The following is an 11545-nucleotide window of genomic DNA, read 5'->3' as shown; positions in this document are numbered from 1 at the left end:
GGGAAATCTAGCAAATAGCTGAAGACATTCTCCCGGCGATGGAGGCCTCGGCGGCCGGGAAAAACGCCCGCGCTCGGGCGTTGCGCGCCCCCTTGGCAAGGCCCATTTTGGGTTATATAGGGGGTAGTGGTGTCCCGAGGGGAAAAAATTAACATGTTAAATACTGCTCCCAGGCAATTGTAAAATGTCTCGGCGACGGAAGGCACCACTACCCGGCATATTTACGCCCCTCGGACTCCGTGCGCCAGCCTGTAATAGCGAATCGGGACTTAGAAAAAAAATTCGAGCAGGGAGCCAGAACATTTTCCCGGCGATCGAGGCCTCCGCGGCCGAGGAATTTGTCATTGGTGATTTTGCATGTTAAATTAACATGTGTATTAACACAGGCTTGGAGAAGCAAGCCTGCGGGACTCTGCAATACATTGAGCGGGCAGCCAGAAAATTCTGGCGGCGACCGTGGCCTCCGCGGCCGGGGAAATAATCCTCTGTAATTTTACATGTTAAATTAACATGTGTATTAACACAGGCTTGGAGAAGCAAGCCTGCGGGACTCTGCAATACATTGAGCGGGGAGCCAGAAATTTCTGGCGGCGACCGAGGCCTCTGCGGCCGGGATAATAATCCTTGGTAATTTTACATGTTAAATTAACATGTGTATTAACACAGGCTGGGAGAACTAGGCATTCTGGACTTTGAAAAATTTCGAGCAGGGGCCGGAGAAATTCTCCCGGCGACCGAGGCCTCCGCGGCCGGGAGAACTCTCGGCGCTCGGGCTCCGCGTCTACCCATGGGGAGCGGGCAGCCAGAAAATTCTGGCGGCGACCGAGGCCTCCGCGGCCGAGGAAAAGGTCATTGGTAATATTACATGTTAAATTAACATGTGTATTAACACATGCTGGGAGAAGCAGGCATTCTGGACTTTGAAAAATTTCGAGCAGGGGCCGGAGAAATTCTCCCGGCGACCGAGGCCTCCGCGGCCGGGAGAACTCTCGGCGCTCGGGCTCCGCGTCTACCCTTGGGGAGCGGGCAGCCAGAAAATTCTGGCGGCGACCGAGGCCTCCGCGGCCGAGGAAATGGTCCTTGGTGATTTTACATGTTAAATTAACATGTGTATTAACACAGGCTGGGAGAAGCAGGCATTCTGGACTTTGGAAAATTTCGAGCAGGGGCCGGAGAAAATCTCCCGGCGACCGAGGCCTCTGCGGCCGGGAGAACTCTCGGCGCTCGGGCTCCGGGTGTACCCGCGGCAAGGCCCATTTTGTGTTATATAGGGGGTAGTGGTGTCCCGAGGGGGAAAAAATTAACATGTTAAATACTGCTTCCAGGCAATAGGAAAATGTCTCGGCGACGGAACACACCACTACCCGGCGAATTCCCGCCCCTCGGACTCCGTGCGCCAGCTAGTAAGAGCGAATCGGGACTTGGAAAAAATTTTATCGGGGAGCCAGAAAATTCTCCCGGCGATCAAGGCAATCACCGCCGGGAGAATTTTTTCTAGCTAACCGATTGAAATTTTCAAAGTACCAATTGCCTCGAAAACAACCACGAACGTAAAACAACCACGAACGGAAAACAACCACGAACGACAACAACCACGAACGACAACAACCACGAACGACAACAACCACGAACGGAAAACAACCCCGAACGACAACAACCACGAACGCACAACAACCACGAATGAAAACAACCACGAACAGTAAACAACCACGAACGAAAACAACCACGAACGAAAACCACCTCGTTCGTGGTTGTTCGCCTTGTGGGGCGAATCGGGACATCATGCAAATAGCTGGAGACATTCTCCCGGCGATCGAGGCCTCGGCGCCCGGGAAAAATGCCCGCGCTCGGGCGTTGTGGGCACCCATTGCATGGCCCATTTTGGGTTATATAGGGGGTAGTGGTGTCCCGAGGGGGAAAAAATTAACATGTTAAATACTGCTCCCAGGCAATTGTAAAATGTCTCGGCGACGGAAGGCACCACTACCCGGCATATTTCCGCCCCTCGGACTCCGTGCGCCAGCCTGTAATAGCGAATCGGGACTTAGAAAAAATTCGAGCAGAGAGCCAGAAAATTCTCCCGGCGATGGAGGCCTCCGCGGCCGAGGAAATTGTCATTGGTGATTTTGCATGTTAAATTAACATGTGTATTAACACAGGCTTGGAGAAGCAAGCCTGCGGGACTCTGCAATACATTGAGCGGGGAGCCAGAAAATTCTGGCGGCGACCGAGGCCTCCGCGGCCGGGAGAACTCTCGGCGCTCGGGCTCCGCGTCTACACATGGGGAGCGGGCAGCCAGAAAATTCTGGCGGCGACCGAGGCCTCCGCGGCCGAGGAAATGGTCCTTGGTGATTTTACATGTTAAATTAACATGTGTATTAACACAGGCTGGGAGAAGCAAGCCTGCGGGTCGCTGCAATATATTGAGCGGGGAGCCAGAAATTTCTGGCGGCGATCGAGGCCTCCGCGGCCGGGGAAATAATCCTCGGTAATTTTACATGTTAAATTAACATGTGTATTAACACAGGCTTGGAGAAGCAAGCCTGCGGGTCTCTGCAATACATTGAGCGGGGAGCCAGAAATTTCTGGCGGCGACCGAGGCCTCTGCGGCCGGGATAATAATCCTTGGTAATTTTACATGTTAAATTAACATGTGTATTAACACAGGCTGGGAGAACTAGGCATTCTGGACTTTGAAAAATTTCGAGCAGGGGCCAGAGAAATTCTCCCGGCGACAGAGGCCTCCGCGGCCGGGAGAAATCTCGGCGCTCGGGCAGCGCGTCTACCCATGGGGAGCGGGCAGCCAGAAAATTCTGGCGGCGACCGAGGCCTCCGCGGACGAGGAAAAGGTCATTGGTAATATTACATGTTAAATTAACATGTGTATTAACACATGCTGGGAGAAGCAGGCATTCTGGACTTTGAAAAATTTCGAGCAGGGGCCGGAGAAATTCTCCCGGCGACCGAGGCCTCCGCGGCCGGGAGAACTCTCGGCGCTCGGGCTCCGCGTCTACCAATGGGGAGCGGGCAGCCAGAAAATTCTGGCGGCGACCGAGGCCTCCGCGGCCGAGGAAATGGTCCTTGTTGATTTTACATGTTAAATTAACATGTGTATTAACACAGGCTGGGAGAAGCAAGCCTGCGGGACTCTGCAATACATTGAGCGGGGAGCCAGAAAATTCTGGCGGCGACCGAGGCCTCCGCGGCCGAGGAAATGGTCCTCAATGATTTTACATGTTAAATTAACATGTGTATTAACACAGGCTGGGAGAAGCAAGCCTGCGGGACTCTGCAATACATTGAGCGGGGAGCCAGAAAATTCTGGCGGCGACCGAGGCCTCCGCGGCCGGGGAAATAATCCTCGGTAATTTTACATGTTAAATTAACATGTGTATTAACACAGGCTGGGAGAAGCAGGCATTCTGGACTTTGAAAAATTTCGAGCAGGGGCCGGAGAAATTCTCCCGGCGACCGAGGCCTCCGCGGCCGGGAGAACTTCGGCGCTCGGGCTCCGCGTGTACACGCCGCAAGGCCCATTTTGGGTTATATAGGGGGTAGTGGTGTCTCTGGAGGGAAAAAATACACGGTAAATATTGCAGCCAGAGCCTATGGCAATCTGTTGGCGACCGAGGCCTCCACACCCCGGCAAATTTTCGGCTCTCGGACTGTGTGTATTCCACTGGAGACAGGCCTGCGGGACTCTGTAATATATTGAGCCGGGAGCCAGAAAATTCTGGCGGCGACCGAAGCCTCCGCGGCCGGGGAAATAATCCTCGGTAATTTTACATGTTAAATTAACATGTGTATTAACACAGGCTGGGAGAAGCAAGCCTGCGGGTCGCTGCAATATATTGAGCGGGGAGCCAGAAAATTCTGGCGGCGACCGAGGCCTCCGCGGCCGGGGAAATAATCCTCGGTAATTTTACATGTTAAATTAACATGTGTATTAACACAGGCTTGGAGAAGCAAGCCTGCGGGACTCTGCAATACATTGAGCGGGGAGCCAGAAAATTCTGGCGGCGACCGCGGCCTCTGCGGCCAGGGAAATAATCCTCGGTAATTTTACATGTTAAATAACCATGTGTATTAACACAGGCTGGGAGAAGCAAGCATGCGGGACTCTGCAATATATTGAGCAGGGAGCCAGAAAATTCTGGCTGCGACCGAGGCCTCTGCGGCCGAGGAAATGGTCATTGGTAATTTTACATGTTAAATTAACATGTGTTTTAACACAGGCTGGGAGATGCAGGCATTCTGGACTTAGAAAAATTTCGAGCAGGGGCCCGAGAAATTCTCCCGGCGACCGAGGCCTCCGCGGCCGGGAGAACTCTCGAAAACCACCTCGTTCGTGGTTGTTTGCCGTGCGGGGCGAATCGGGAAATCTAGCAAATAGCTGAAGACATTCTCCCGGCGATGGAGGCCTCGGCGGCCGGGAAAAACGCCCGCGCTCGGGCGTTGCGCGCCCCCTTGGCAAGGCCCATTTTGGGTTATATAGGGGGTAGTGGTGTCCCGAGGGGAAAAAATTAACATGTTAAATACTGCTCCCAGGCAATTGTAAAATGTCTCGGCGACGGAAGGCACCACTACCCGGCATATTTACGCCCCTCGGACTCCGTGCGCCAGCCTGTAATAGCGAATCGGGACTTAGAAAAAAAATTCGAGCAGGGAGCCAGAACATTTTCCCGGCGATCGAGGCCTCCGCGGCCGAGGAATTTGTCATTGGTGATTTTGCATGTTAAATTAACATGTGTATTAACACAGGCTTGGAGAAGCAAGCCTGCGGGACTCTGCAATACATTGAGCGGGCAGCCAGAAAATTCTGGCGGCGACCGAGGCCTCCGCGGCCGGGGAAATAATCCTCTGTAATTTTACATGTTAAATTAACATGTGTATTAACACAGGCTTGGAGAAGCAAGCCTGCGGGACGCTGCAATACATTGAGCGGGGAGCCAGAAATTTCTGGCGGCGACCGAGGCCTCTGCGGCCGGGATAATAATCCTTGGTAATTTTACATGTTAAATTAACATGTGTATTAACACAGGCTGGGAGAACTAGGCATTCTAGACTTTGAAAAATTTCGAGCAGGGGCCGGAGAAATTCTCCCGGCGACCGAGGCCTCCGCGGCCGGGAGAACTCTCGGCGCTCGGGCTCCGCGTCTACCCATGGGGAGCGGGAAGCCAGAAAATTCTGGCGGCGACCGAGGCCTCCGCGGCCGAGGAAATGGTCCTTGGTGATTTTACATGTTAAATTAACATGTGTATTAACACAGGCTGGGAAAAGCAAGCCTGCGGGACTCTGCAATATATTGAGCGGGGAGCCAGAAAATTCTGGCGGCGACCGAGGCCTCCACGGCCGGGGAAATAATCCTCGGTAATTTAACATGTTAAATTAACATGTGTATTAACACAGGCTTGGAGAAGCATGCCTGCGGGACTCTGCAATACATTGAGCGGGGAGCCAGAAAATTCTGGCGGCGACCGAGGCCTCTGCGGCCGAGGAAATGGTCATTGGTAATTTTACATGTTAAATTAACATGTGTATTAACACAGGCTGGGAAAAGCAAGCCTGCGGGACTCTGCAATATATTGAGCGGGGAGCCAGAAAATTCTGGCGGCGACCGAGGCCTCCACGGCCGGGGAAATAATCCTCGGTAATTTAACATGTTAAATTAACATGTGTATTAACACAGGCTGGGAGAAGCAGGCATTCTGGACTTTGAAAAATTTCGAGCAGGGGCCGGAGAAATTCTCCCGGCGACCGAGGCCTCCGCGGCCGGGAGAACACTCGGCGCTCGGGCTCCGCGTGTACCCGCGGCAAGGCCCATGTTGGGTTATATAGGGGGTAGTGGTGTCCCGAGGGGGAAAAAATTAACATGTTAAATACAGCTTCCAGGCAATAGAAAAATGTCTCGGCGACGGAAGGCACCACTACCCGGCGAATTCCCGCCCCTCTGACTCCGTGCGCCAGCCTGTAATAGCGAATCGGGACTTAGAAAAAATTCGAGCAGGGAGCCAGACAATTCTGTCGGCGACCGAGGCCTCCGTGGCCGGGGAAATAATCCTCGGTAATTTTACATGTTAAATTAACATGTGTATTAACACAGGCTTGGAGAACCAAGCCTGCGGGACTCTGCAATACATTGAGCGGGGAGCCAGAAAATTCTGGCGGCGACCGAGGCCTCCGCGGCCGGGGAAATAATCCTCGGTAATTTTACATGTTAAATTAACATGTGTATTAACACAGGCTTGGAGAACCAAGCCTGCGGGACTCTGCAATACATTGAGAGGTGAGCCAGAAAATTCTGGCGGCGACCGAGGCCTCCGCGGCCGAGGAAATGGTCCTCGGTGATTTTACATGTTAAATTAACATGTGTATTAACACAGGCTGGGAGAAGCAAGCCTGCGGGACTCTGCAATATATTGAGCGGGGAGCCAGAAAATTCTGGCGGCGACCGAGGCCTCCACGGCCGGGGAAATAATCCTCGATAATTTAACATGTTAAATTAACATGTGTATTAACACAGGCTGGGAGAAGCAGGCATTCTGGACTTTGAAAAATTTCGAGCAGGGGCCGGAGAAATTCTCCCGGCGACCGAGGCCTCCGCGGCCGGGAGAACTTCGGCGCTCGGGCTCTGCGTGTACCCACCGCAAGGCCTATTTTGGGTTTTATAGGGGGTAGTGGTGTCTCTGGAGGGAAAAAATACACGGTAAATATTGCAGCCAGAGCCTATGGCAATCTGTTGGCGACCGAGGCCTCCACACCCCGGCAAATTTTCGGCTCTCGGACTGTGTGTATTCCACTGGAGACAGGCCTGCGGGACTCTGTAATATATTGAGCCGGGAGCCAGAAAATTCTGGCGGCGACCGAGGCCTCCGCGGCCGAGGAAAAGGTCATTGGTAAAATTACATGTTAAATTAACATGTGTATTAACACAGGCTGGGAGAAGCAGGCATTCTGGACTTAGAAAAATTTCGAGCAGGGGCCCGAGAAATTCTCCCGGCTACGAGGCCTCCGCGGCCGGGAGAACTCTCGGCGCTCGGGCTCCGCGTCTACACATGGGGAGCGGGCAGCCAGAAAATTCTGGCGGCGACCGAGGCCTCCGCGGCCGAGGAAATGGTCCTTGGTGATTTTACATGTTAAATTAACATGTGTATTAACACAGGCTGGGAGAAGCAAGCCTGCGGGTCGCTGCAATATATTGAGCGGGGAGCCAGAAATTTCTGGCGGCGACCGAGGCCTCCGCGGCCGGGGAAATAATCCTCGGTAATTTTACATGTTAAATTAACATGTGTATTAACACAGGCTTGGAGAAGCAAGCATGCGGGACTCTGCAATATATTGAGCAGGGAGCCAGAAAATTCTGGCTGCGACCGAGGCCTCTGCGGCCGAGGAAATGGTCATTGGTAATTTTACATGTTAAATTAACATGTGTTTTAACACAGGCTGGGAGATGCAGGCATTCTGGACTTAGAAAAATTTCGAGCAGGGGCCAGGGAAATTCTCCCTGCGACCGAGGCCTCCGCGGCCGGGAGAACTCTCGAAAACCACCTCGTTCGTGGTTGTTTGTCGTGCGGGGCGAATCGGGAAATCTAGCAAATAGCTGAAGACATTCTCCCGGCGATGGAGGTCTCGGCGGCCGGGAAAAACGCCCGCGCTCGGGCGTTGCGCGCCCCCTTGGCAAGGCCCATTTTGCGTTATATAGGGGGTAGTGGTGTCACGAGGGGAAAAAATTAACATGTTAAATACTGCTCCCAGGCAATTGTAAAATGTCTCGGCGACGGAAGGCACCACTACCCGGCATATTTACGCCCCTCGGACTCCGTGCGCCAGCCTGTAATAGCGAATCGGGACTTAGAAAAAAAATTCGAGCAGGGAGCCAGAACATTTTCCCGGCGATCGAGGCCTCCGCGGCCGAGGAATTTGTCATTGGTGATTTTGCATGTTAAATTAACATGTGTATTAACACAGGCTTGGAGAAGCAAGCCTGCGGGACTCTGCAATACATTGAGCGGGCAGCCAGAAAATTCTGGCGGCGACCGAGGCCTCCGCGGCCGGGGAAATAATCCTCTGTAATTTTACATGTTAAATTAACATGTGTATTAACACAGGCTTGGAGAAGCAAGCCTGCGGGACTCTGCAATACATTGAGCGGGGAGCCAGAAATTTCTGGCGGCGACCGAGGCCTCTGCGGCCGGGATAATAATCCTTGGTAATTTTACATGTTAAATTAACATGTGTATTAACACAGGCTGGGAGAACTAGGCATTCTGGACTTTGAAAAATTTCGAGCAGGGGCCGGAGAAATTCTCCCGGCGACCGAGGCCTCCGCGGCCGGGAGAACTCTCGGCGCTCGGGCTCCGCGTCTACCCATGGGGAGCGGGCAGCCAGAAAATTCTGGCGGCGACCGAGGCCTCCGCGGCCGAGGAAAAGGTCATTGGTAATATTACATGTTAAATTAACATGTGTATTAACACATGCTGGGAGAAGCAGGCATTCTGGACTTTGAAAAATTTCGAGCAGGGGCCGGAGAAATTCTCCCGGCGACCGAGGCCTCCGCGGCCGGGAGAACTCTCGGCGCTTGGGCAGCGCGTCTACCCATGGGGAGCGGGCAGCCAGAAAATTCTGGCGGTGACCGAGGCCTCCGCGGCCGAGGAAATGGTCCTTGGTGATTTTACATGTTAAATTAACATGTGTATTAACACAGGCTGGGAGAAGCAGGCATTCTGGACTTAGAAAAATTTCGAGCAGGGGCCGTTGAAATTCTCCCGGCGACCGAGGCCTCCGCGGCCGGGAGAACTCTCGGCGCTCGGGCTCCGCGTGTACACGCGTCAAGGCCCATTTTGGGTTATATAGGGTGTAGTGGTGTCTCTGGAGGGAAAAAATACACGGTAAATATTGCAGCCAGAGCCTATGGCAATCTGTTGGCGACCGAGGCCTCCACACCCCGGCAAATTTTCGGCTCTCGGACTGTGTGTATTCCACTGGAGACAGGCCTGCGGGACTGTGCAGTATATTGAGCGGGGAGCCAGGAAAATCTCCCGGCGACCGAGGCCTCCGCGGCCGAGGAAATGGTAATTGGTGGTTTTGCATGTAAAATTAACATGTGTATTAACACAAGCTGGGATGAGAGGAATTTGGCGGCGACCGAGGCCTCCTCACCCCGGCAAAATATCAGCTACCGGGCTCTGCATATTCCTACAGAAGCAGGCCTGCAGGACTCTGCAATATATTGAGCGGGAACCAGAAAATTCTGGCGGCGACCGAGGCCTCCGCGGCCGAGGAAAATTGTCATTGGTGGTTTGCATGTAAAATTAACATGTGTATTAACACAAGCTGTGACCAGAGGAATTTGGCGGCGACCGGGGCCTCCACACCCCGGCAAAATATCAGCTACCGGGCTCTGCTTATTCACATTCAAGCAGGCATTAGGGACTCTGAAAAGTTTCGGGCGGGGAGCCAGAAAATTCTCCCGGCCACAGAGCCCTCCCTCCCGAGAGTCTGTGTAAATGCCTGTTATACAGGCCCCATGAATTCCAGCCTTATAGGTTATTTTAAGTCTCCGTTCGTGGTTGTTCGTAAACAACTGCGATTCGGGATTTTGACCTATTTCCTATGATCATGTTCCCGGAAGTTAGCCAGCCTCTTTCAGTCAAAATCTCATATTTTGGGTACCTTTGTGAACCCATCGATAGGCCCATTTTGGGTATATTAGGGGGACATGCAATCGGGAAAAATTGGAATTATTTGCAATATGGAAAGAATATGTACATAAATGAAAAGGGAGTCCCCCCGAGTTTTCTCGCCCTATATATATTGCAAAAATATCCAATTAATTATTGTGGAACCTGTAGCACCTTTCTATGAAGCAGAATTAACATTACAGAACGGTTTGAATGCTACCACCTCAGTTTCTCTACAATGCATTGGATTTCAAAGAGGTGAATTACTGTGGATGGTACTGTTGTATGGCTAACAAATCGTCTGGGAAACAATGCAGAATTAAATTAAGAAGGTTGTATGTTTTCTGTTACATGGTGGAGGTGCCCTCTAGTACACAGTAAAATGTTTTGTGGACTGCAGCTCCTTGAGGAATTAATTCAGTATGGGTCTTGTAGTGGTCTGAAAGTGGATGATGAAAAAGAATGTATAATGGTATTCAGAGCACCTCGCGGTGAAGCGGACATGCTACCTCAAAATGCTTGATTGATTCATGCCCAGTTCCCCCAAGAAGCGGTACATTGAAAAAATTGATTTACTTTGTGGATGATACTAGCAAATACTATCCGCTGGGGGAAGTAAGCAGAAATTTGGTGGTCGTATGTTTGTTACATGGTAGAGGTGCTTTCTAGTACACAATGAAATGCTTGGTGTACCGCTGCTCCTTGAAGAATTAATTCCATATGGGTCTAGCCGTGGTCTTAACTGTGAACACGAAGAACTATCTAAAGTGGCCTATCTGTCTGAACTGCAATACACAAGCTGCGAGCCAATGCTATACCTTTCTCAGGTAACGAGCTCTTGTGCGGCGATTCGATTGGATGCGAAATGGTGGGGAACGCGTGTCCGGTCGTCTTAACCAAGTAATGGTTCCCCTCTGTTAACAATGAAATGTTTGATGGATCGCAGCTCCCTGAGAGACAAGTTTCAAAGGGGTTAGTCGCGGTCTTCAATCCTGGCCAAGGTGCAGTCACCATCTATAAGAGATACCTGCTTTACTGAAGGGTAGCAAGAGTTCCCTTGCCCGCATGTTGCTCCGTGGGGGTATATCAGTATAAAGGTAGAAGAAGCCATGATCGGAGCTTCGGTGGATGAGATTGGCGGAGAAGACATGTTCTTGTCTATCTGGTAGATCAGGGGGGTGGCAGCTGATCCGGAGAAAGCAAGCGGACTCCCGATGTTCCGTCGACTCCCAATGTACACTTGAAACATGCACATTTGGGTGGCGAGGGGGCGTTGTGGCCATCCGAAAACATGTCTTCATCTCTCTTATTGGTGGACCGCTGCTCCTTGAAGAATTAATTCCATATGGGTCTAGTCTTGGTGATAACTGTGAACACTAAGAACTATCTAAAGTGGCCTATCTGTCTGAACTGCAATACACTAGCTGCGAGCCAATGCTATACCTTTCTTAGGTAACGAGCTCTTGTGCGGCAATTCGATTGGATGCGAAATGGTGGGGAACGCGTGTCCTATCGTCTTAACCAAGTAATGGTTCCCCTCTGTTAACAATGAAATGTTTGATGGATCGCAGCTCCCTGAGAGACAAGTTTCAAAGGGGTTAGTCGCGGTCTTCAATCCTGGCCAAGGTGCAGTCACCATCTATAAGAGATACCTGCTTTACTGAAGGGTAGCAAGAGTTCCCTTGCCCGCATGTTGCTCCGTGGGGGTATATCAGTATAAAGGTAGAAGAAGCCATGATCGGAGCTTCGGTGGATGAGATTGGTGGAGAAGACATGTTCTTGTCTATCTGGTAGATCAGGGGGGTGGCAGCTGATCCGGAGAAAGCAAGCGGACTCCCGATGTTCCGTCGACTCCCAATGTACAC

This window comes from Bacillus rossius, unplaced genomic scaffold (assembly GCF_032445375.1).
Source record: "Bacillus rossius redtenbacheri isolate Brsri unplaced genomic scaffold, Brsri_v3 Brsri_v3_scf678, whole genome shotgun sequence".
NCBI lineage: Eukaryota > Metazoa > Arthropoda > Insecta > Phasmatodea > Bacillidae > Bacillus > Bacillus rossius.
This window is presented reverse-complemented; position numbering follows the sequence as displayed.